The sequence below is a fragment of the Danio rerio genome, chromosome 4, assembly GCF_049306965.1.
Source record: "Danio rerio strain Tuebingen ecotype United States chromosome 4, GRCz12tu, whole genome shotgun sequence".
Lineage (NCBI taxonomy): Eukaryota > Metazoa > Chordata > Actinopteri > Cypriniformes > Danionidae > Danio > Danio rerio.
This window is the reverse complement of record NC_133179.1, coordinates 32,775,363-32,785,145: the sequence shown is the minus strand read 5'-3', so window position 1 is coordinate 32,785,145 and position 9,783 is coordinate 32,775,363.

Here is a 9,783-nt window from a genome sequence, read left to right as displayed (position 1 = left end):
CATTTGAAAAAAGCAAAGAAACAACACAGGCAAGCTATGGAGGACCGTTTTTATATTTCTAACACAAGGAAACTGGGAAACAATGAAATTGGTCACTTATATGAACCCTGCTAAGAAACATTACAACATTGGAAAGTTTACAAAAAGCAAATGAGTTAAACGACTTCTATCTGAGATTCAAGACACAAAATGATTTAGAAAAATGTGATAGCATGTTACAATTATAACCTGATACTAAAGCTACCCCCTGGGTAGAAGTAGACCCAAATGTTGACGCTTGCACATCAACAAGGCTAATGGGTTAGATGGGTTACCAGCGTTTTTGTTAAAAACTGTGCTGGAGAGCTTGCAGAATCAGAATCTTTATTGTCATTGTACAAAATACAACGAAATTTACATTTGCCCTTCCCTTCAGTGCAGTCCTATTTATCTAAAACAACAACAATAATTAAAAAGAGATAAAAATATAAAATCAAATGAAGAGTTACAATACAATATTAAAAGTGGGTATGATGTGCATATAAAGTGGCAAGTGCATTTCCAAGCAGCTTTTCAAATTTAAAAGTTAATAAAATGTGAGCCAGGAAGGCATACAATTTAATGTCCAAGTGTATAAAGTGGCAAGTGCATATCCTAGCAGCAAATTAAAAAGATTAAAATAATTTTGGCTAGAAACACCCTCAATTTAATGTCCATTATTGCAACAGCCCTTGGATATGTGCTATTTTTTAGTCTGTTTGTTTTGGCTTTTATGGTTCTATATCGTCTTCCCGAAGGTAACATTTGAAATAGTAGTTGCAGTAGCATGGTGTCCTTTATTTTAGCGATCTTTGAACACCCACAATGTGCCAGCTCTGTGGAAAGTCTTATACAACACCAATTCCTAAAAAACCTGGTGCTAGAGCTAATAATGATTTTCGTGCTGTGCAGCTTAGATCTGTGCAATTAATCGAAAATACGATTTCGATTTTGGCTTCCAATGATTATAAAAAACCATTAATCGAGATAAACTCTTATTGCGTCATTAACTGTCCCCTTTCCAGTTGTACACATTTGTTGCTCTGCAAAGCTCAGTTCCACATGAAAATGACTAAAAGCATGTGCTGTAATGTAACTTTTGCAGCACGGGATGCAAATCATTCATATTTTTTAAGCGCCAAAGAGCACGTGCTCTTGTGTGTGTGCACACTGCGCCTAGCCTCGGACAGGTAGTGTGTGTGTGCACGTGTTATGATTGTTTATGAGCGTCAAAAATGTTAGATCTGTTCGGCAAAATAGTTGACTGTGTGTCACTCACTGCATATCAAATGACTTAAAAGACGATAAATTAAGAAATCTCCATTGTGCTGAGAAAGCTGCGCTTCTGACCTGCGCATAATCAATGACGTAAGTGTGCCCAGGCCCGAATGTAATGTGAGTGCAGGCCGTCGGGGGAGACGGGAGGGGGGACGAGCATGCTATGGCCCTTTTCAAGGCAACTGTACATGGTGACAGGACGTCTTAACGACATCCTAATGGGAGCGCTTTAATGGTCAAATACATGCACATTTGTGTCAGCGTGGTGTTTAATGATTATTCATATTAACCCTAATTTGTTTATTAAACAAACAAGTTGAGAATCAGCAGCCGGCAGCTAGCTCTCTGCAACTCTCACATGGTCGCCCACTGAAGTTAAGCAGGGCTGCGCCCGGTCAGTACCTGGATGGGAGACCATGCTATGGTTGCTGCCGGAAGTGGTGTTAGTGAGGCCAGCAGGGGGCGCCCAACCTGCGGTCTGTGTGGGTCCTAATGGCCCAGTATAGTGACGGGGACGCTATACTGCTCAGTGAGCGCCGTCTTTCGGATGAGACGTTAAACCGAGGTCCTGACTCTCTGTGGTCATTAAAAATCCCAGGATGTCCTTTGAAAAGAGTAGGGGTTTAACCCCGGCATCCTGGCCAAATCTGCCCACTGGCCTTTGTCCATCATGGCCTCCTAACCATCCCCATATTCAATTGGCTGCATCACTGTCTCCTCTCCACCAATCAGCTGGTATGTGGTGTGCGGTCTGGCGCAAAATGGCTGCCGTCGCGTCATCCAGGTGGATGCTGCACACTGGTGGTAGATGAGGAGATTCCCCCCACTGTGTAAAGCGCTTTGAGTGCCCAGAAAAGCGCTATATAAATGTAAGGAATTATTATTATTATTATTAAAAGACACGTGAAAGAGAAACCATATCAGAGCCGCACTATTCTTAAAGTGACCGTGCGATATTCCTACTGCCGCCTGTTATTAATATTAATCAAACAACAAAAGGAGAAAATCCCTCACTGCTCTTGACTGAAGGACTTTTGTAGCTAAAGTGTTTTTCTTACAGTGAAGATGCTCAAAACACAGTTTAAACACAATAGTTTTAATAACTCATTTCTAATAACTGATTTCTTTTATCTTTGCTATGATGACAGGACAAAATATTTTACTAGATTCAAGATACTGGTATTCAGCTTAAAGTGACATTCAAAGACTTAATTAGCGTAATTAGGCAAGTCATTGTATAACAGTAGTTTCTTCTGCAGACAATCAAAAATATATATTGCTTAAGGGCGCTAATAATATCGAGCTATTAAAATAGGTTTTAAAATATTTAAACTTGATTTTATTCTAGCTGAAATAAAACAAATAAGCCTTTCTCCAGCAGAAAAAAATATTAAAGGAAAAACTGTGAAAAATTCCTGAATCTGTTAAACATCATTTGGGAAATATTTGTGTATATATAAATAAATTCACAGAAGGGCGAATAATTTTGACTTCAACTGATAATTGTTTTGAATGATCCTGATTACAATTATGACCAAAATGTTCGTGATTATGATTTTTCCCATAATCAAGCAGCCCTAGTACAGCCACTTTTAGACACCACAGTTTGCCTATAGGCAGACCAAGAGCACTGAGTATGTCGCTCTTAGCATTGTTGATCTTGTGTCCAAGCATCTTGAGAATACTGAAGCTTATGCTTGTATTTTATTGGTTGATTTTAGTTCAGCATTTAATACAGTGCAGACACATCTACTTTTAGCGAAATTGCATAACATGGGTGTCATTACACTCTTAATTAAATGGTTTTACTCTTTTTTTTATTATTTTTTATTATTATTATTATTTATTTATTTTTTTTAAGCAACAGCGCTCAGCAGGTCAGGGTCAATGGGATACTTTCTGAGGTTACACCATTGTGGAGGATAGTAGCATATGTGTGCAAGTCCAATATAAACTAAGGCTAGCTAATGTTTTGTTGCATCTTCTTTTGTTTAAAAGAAACTGTGTAGTTACAAATGCAGTGAAAATCTGTTTGCTAATTGTACATACATGAACACATTAGTGCATTGAATGACCTTATGTTTTTGTGAGCTAAACTAGGTTTTTGTGAACTAAGCATTGTATCAGTTGATATAAAATGGTTATTTTCTGTAAATTTAAACAGTCCTTTAAAACTTATGTATTGCAGAAAATTCCTGGCAACCACTGCCGGTATTTTTCAGTAAATTTAATGGATTTTCTTAGCAGTGTAAATAAATTAAAGCTAAATTATACATGTTGTGTTGATTGAATTAAACAACATTACCTTACCTTTATTTAACTAACCTAAGTTTACTCAAATACATATTCTTTCTTTAAGGTAACTTAACTCAGTTACGTGGAACCTGTTGACATAAAGTTAATTAAAGCCAACATATCATTTTTTTGAGTGTAGTAATACAGGAATGCCAGAAGGTTGTGTTTCATCACTTGTGCTTTTTGCTTTGTACACGAATGATTGCAGAAGCACACATTTTAATAATTATATTATGAAATATGCTGATGACACTGCCACAGTCTTTTACATAAAGACATGGACCTATCATCCTACCACAGTGAAATCGATCATTTCATTCAGTGGTGTGATAAGAACTGTCTTGCATAAATGTAAAAAAGACACAAGAAATGGTCCTTGACCCACGAAGTGTTTCTGAACACAGGCCTGTGATCATTAAAGACACAGTGATACAGCAAGTTACATCTTACTAATGCCTGGGGTTCCATATGGACAGTGTTTTTTTGTTAAAGAACGCACATTGACAGCTTATGTACACTACTACAACAGAGACTTTATTTTTTAAGAAGGCTGAGATTGTATGGGGTGGGTAGCAATATTTTGCTTGTGTTTTACCGAGCTTTGTTTGAAAGTCTTATTCGCTATGGAATCACAGTCTGATTTGAAAACCTGTCTGTTCAATTAAAAAATAAATTGGTTTATTTAAAAAAAGCCATGAAAATTATAGGAATAAAACAATAAGAGCAAATACAGACTCTATGAACAGGCTGTTATGAGAAGAGCAATACGTATTAGTGCTGATTCCAAACATCCTCTTTTCGGTGAATATCAGCTGTTACCATCAGGAAAAAGACTGAGAATGCCAACGTGTAAAACTAATATACTAAAGCTATCGTTTGTTCCTACCTCGATGAAACGGTTGAACTCTACCAATAACACTGTTGCTGTAGTACATTAGCACCTGACTGGGTTTTGTGTTTCATTTATTTATACAGATGTCACTACTTCAATTTGTTCCTTTTGCTCCCATTCATACTGCGGCGGCGGTAATTGTTGCGCAGACAGCTTTTGATCGCTTGGTGGCACTTTAACCCCAGATATTCAGCTTTGCCTTTTCACAATCCTATATAGACGGTTTTGTTTGTGTACCTTATGTGATGTGTTCAATGAAAATATAATTGTTTTAGTTTTCTTCGTAATAAACATGCTTTTACACTATAATGTATGTTTTAGAAAAGATACATGGTGAGAAGTATAGCCCTAGGCTTCAAAAAGCAAAAATAAGAATTAGGTTCTTTAGCCTTTATAGTGCCCTATTAAATTGCGTTGGGGTGAAAAGAATGTTTAGATATCTTTGACCATCATGGCGATGTTATTACCTCAAATTTTAAACGTGCACCTATGAAAACCGCGGCACAGCACACACTACAAAATAATATTATATTATCATGCCGGTGGAGCATATCACCTGTTTGTTATATAACTTACTTTAGCAGTAGGCTATTTATTATTTATTACAGGCATGTTAAAAATATTTGACCAACTGCCACTTCATGGAAAACACTCCATGTGCCAACTAGTGGCAGTTATGAATTAAATAAATGGCCAAAAAGCCAAAGGTCGCCAAGACAAAACACTCAGTGGAAGAACTATTCCCTCCACCAAATCAGCCCTACAATCCGCTGACAAGAGAGCCAACTGCAGAGGACCATGACAGGCTTAGGAAGAGGCTCAGTGGCAGGTTCTCAGGAATGTCTTGGCTCCTTTCACCTGAGCCATAAGAAACAATGTTTTGCTTGGAAACTCACCAGGTTTCAAAAATTGTAGAATCTGTCCAGCATCAAGGGCTTGAGGCTATCCTGGCCTCCATGTTTCTGAATGCTGAGCAACAGACAGCCATTCAAGTTGCAACAATAGGTCAGCGCAGCAACCCGAATTGGCATTTGCTGAGAGAGGAAGACTGACCACTAGCAACTTTGGAGCAGTTCTGAAATCAAAACGAGTGACTACTTCATTACTTTCTAGGGTACTGGGTAAACAGGTCCTAAATGGCGTTTTGTCTGTCCAGTGATGTATAGTCGATGAGCGTGAGGCCATCCAAGCATTCACTGCAGCAACTCAAATGCCAGTCCAAGAGTCAGGTTTGTGGCTATCTCCATCAGGATTGTTGGGAGCATCTCCAGTTGGTCTGGTGGGGTCATCAGAGGTGTTGGAGGTAAAGTGTCCCTATGAGGCAAGAAATTTGACAATCAGAGAAGCATCGCAATTAAAGGGCTTCTGTATCAATATGGAAGGGGAAAGTTACATTCTGCGCAGAGACCATCCCTACTGGGACCAAATACAGGTCCAGCTTCATCTAACAGCAAGACAGACCTGCTACTTTGTTGTTTGGACCACCAAAGAAAGCATCATTATTTCCATATCTAAAGACAACAACTGGCTAGCAAATCTGATGGCACTGGAAAACTTTTTCAAAAGCCACATGCTTCCAGATTTAGCACGGCAGTGATGTTTTAAATTTGTGTATATAGTTTTGACACAGTTTTGATGAATGGAGGGGTTTGAAGAAATTGTAAAAGTGATAGAAATCTTACTAATATTTTGGGGTAATATAAATTTATTTTCAAAAACAAACAATGAACAGTGGCTATTTTTTTTGTGACATTTTTTATGGGTGCAAAAGTGCCTGTACTGTCAAGATAAATATAGAGCATCTCTATCAGCATGGTTTCGTCAAAACACTAAAAGTATTTATTATTTATTTACATACTTAAAATCAGATTTTTTTTAATGTCCCCACTAAATGTACAGAGAGGTAAAAAAAAAAAGGCTGGTAAGTATTACTGACCTTTTCATTTAAATAGCAGGAGGAACAGACCCTGGTGTTTGAAGAAGTAGAGCCTGTTGTGTCACTAGATGAAGAGCAGGAGGTCTTGTTTTTCTCCCGACTGGGAACAGTGCTCATTATGTCCTTAAAAAGCAGCTTGTGAAGAACCTCAATGAAAGTTTTGAGCACATTCCTGACAGTTTTTAAATTAGTCAAGTCAAGTTTTATTTGTCACATACATAGTTATACAAAGTATGACCAGCAGTGAAATGTAGGTCAGGTCCGCTCCAGAGATAGTGCAAGTATAGATAAACAAAAAATTAAATATTAAGGAAAAAGAAGAAAAAGAAAAAACGTGCAAAAAAAAGATGTGCAAAAAATTATACAAGGTAATAAGAATAGCAGCAATATGATGTACTTATGAATATGACTACTACAATCATAAATACGATAAAATCACGTAATGTGTAACACCGGGTTAGAATTTAGTAGCCTGATGGCCTGGGGAAAGAAACTCCTCCTAAGTCTCTCAGTTTTTGCCATCAAGCTACGAAATCGTTTTCTAGATGAAAGCAAAGTGAATAGATAATTGTCAGGATGGTTTAACTCCTTACAGATTTTAACAGCTCTATTCTTACAGCGTTTAATATAGATGTCTTGCAAGGAGGGGAAAGCAGACCCTGAGATGCGCTCAGCTAAACGCACAACTCTTTGAAGTGCTTTGCGGTCTTGGTTTGAGCTGTTTCCATACCACACTGAGATACCTTGAGTCAGAACACTTTCTACGGTCCCTGCATAGAAAGTTTTCAGGATTGCTGGAGAGACCCTGAATTTCCTCAGCTGTCGCAAATGGTACAGTCTTTGCCTGGCTCTATTTACTTGCCTTTCAATGTGTGTAGTCCAAGACAGGTTCTCAGAGATAATTACACCGAGATACTTGAAACTACTCACCCTCTCCACGGGGGTCCCACTGATCATAAGAGGAGTGTAGGGCTGCTGTTGTCTCCTCCTAAAGTCCATAATCAACTCCTTAGTTTTGTTTACATTCAGAAAAAGGAAATTGTCCTGGCACCATGATGTGAGCCTCTGAACCTCATCCAAGTACGTGGTCTCATCGTTATTGGAGATGAGGCCCAAAACCACAGTATCATCGGCAAATTTGATGATGGATGTGGAGCTATGAGAGGAAACGCAGTCATGCGTGTAGAGAGAGTAAAGTAGGGGACTCAGGACACAGCCCTGTGGGGCTTCTATGTTCAGAGTGATGGAATTTGATGTGAATTGGCCAACTCTCACCACTTGAGATCTACCGGTGAAGTTACAGTGGAAGAGTGCAGCCAGATGGAGTTTTGTATAGTTCTGTCAAAGTTTCATGAGGGTCATAAAAATTTGGTCTTCAAGGTCAATTTTCTCTGGTGTCCAACCATAGTGGTATGTAATAGAATCCTTAAAGCGAGCAACAAAATCACAAACAGCACAGAAGGTATCCCTATCTGGCAATCCTGTCTCCATTCGCACAACACTTTCACTAAGTTGAAAGGCAGAATACCTCTCATGACTATTTTTTTGCAGCTTGTTCTTGAGAAATTTTAACTCTGCCATTGAATTCTCCAAGTTCATCTCAAGGTGATTTATTTTTCCTCTTTCTGACTGCAGCCTCTCTTAAGTTTCACTCCTACCTGCTTCTTCCTCAACGTTGTTAATGTGGGGTTGAGGGTCCTCCACTTCATCTGTAGCATGCTCCTGCTCTTCATCCATGAAAAGATGAATAGTTTCATTCACTGTGTTTTCTACACACAGAGTATGAATGGTCAATATGTTGCAATTGAAGAACACCAGGATCTGGAAATAACACTGGGACCTTTTTTTTTCCTAAAGGAAAATGGCAACTGCAGATCCGGGAATGGGCACCGGGCTTCCTGTCTGCTCGTCTAGAGGAAAATATAAAATATGCAATATTAGTTTCATATAAGACAAATTTTGCATGCAAAAACTGCTATAAATTACAAAACTATAGCTTAACTATAGATTAATTTACAATGAATCCTGAAAAAATCTAATTCCAAACAACATTATAATAGTATTTAAAAATATATAATATAAGTTTTAAAGGAACAAACATATATTAATAACACACACACACACACACACACACACACACACACACACACATATATATATATATATATATATATATATATATATATAACATATATTAATAATACATATTCATATATATATACATACATACATATATATACACATATATATATATATATATATATATATATATATATATATATATATATATATATATATATATATATATATATATATACATATATATATATATATATAATTTTAATGTACCAGAGATACGCAAGTTTTGCATACAACATTTTATCTATTATTTTTTAAGGCTACTGTATAAATTGTTATTTTATCTTTCAGCTACAGCTTCTTGTAAACATTTACCTAAACATTTAACGGTAACCTTCGCGTGATTTTATGCACAATGCATACAATGTACTACTTTCGACAATAAAACAATTGACATGTTTAACAGTAAATCTTTAGTTTAGTTAATTAGTTTACCTTTTTATACGAACCCACAGTCTTCGTTGATGTGTATCCTTCGAAAAGCAGTAAAATGAACATCTTCCATCCGAAGGCTTGTGTTTGCATTTAGGGGCAAAGCAAAAAACCATTGTCGACAAATTATTAAAAAACTAAACTGTTACTCCACAATTAGAAAAATTATATGAAATCCGAATTAAATTGAAAACACATATTAAATACTTAGGGAAAATACTTGTAGAAAATGCTAAATGTATAATAAATCGAATCCACAATAACTAAAACCACACAAGATTGCGAGCTGTAAAAGCGGCGGGCTACGTCAGCTCGATGACGTATAATGTCTTTGACACCGCCTGTAGTCCCATTTAGCAACTTGATAGCAACCGTCTTTTTAAAGAAGCGTAACCGATTAAAAAAATCAAGAGTGTGCTGTAACTGATGTGTTTTATGTCGTAGAATAAAACGTGAAAGTATTTTAAGTTTAAGTTACCCACGAACCTTATTTAAGCGATTTTACTGAAATCCCACTGAAAAAACCCATTGACTTTGGGACGAGGGAACCGGAAGTGCTAAAATGCTAACTCACTTCCGGTTTTTGCATACAAATTGACGTCATAGTTCCTCCACTCTATTTCTTATTCCTTCAGTGATTGTGCTTGTTAACAGCAGGTGTTCAACAGCAGGTGTCTGAATTCACTTATTTGTGGTCATTCACTCTGTCTAGTGGACTAAAATAATTGACGAATTTAAGGGCCAGATGAATGAGGGTATATGGCGAGATCAGACACTCTGATTAGTTTCTCAA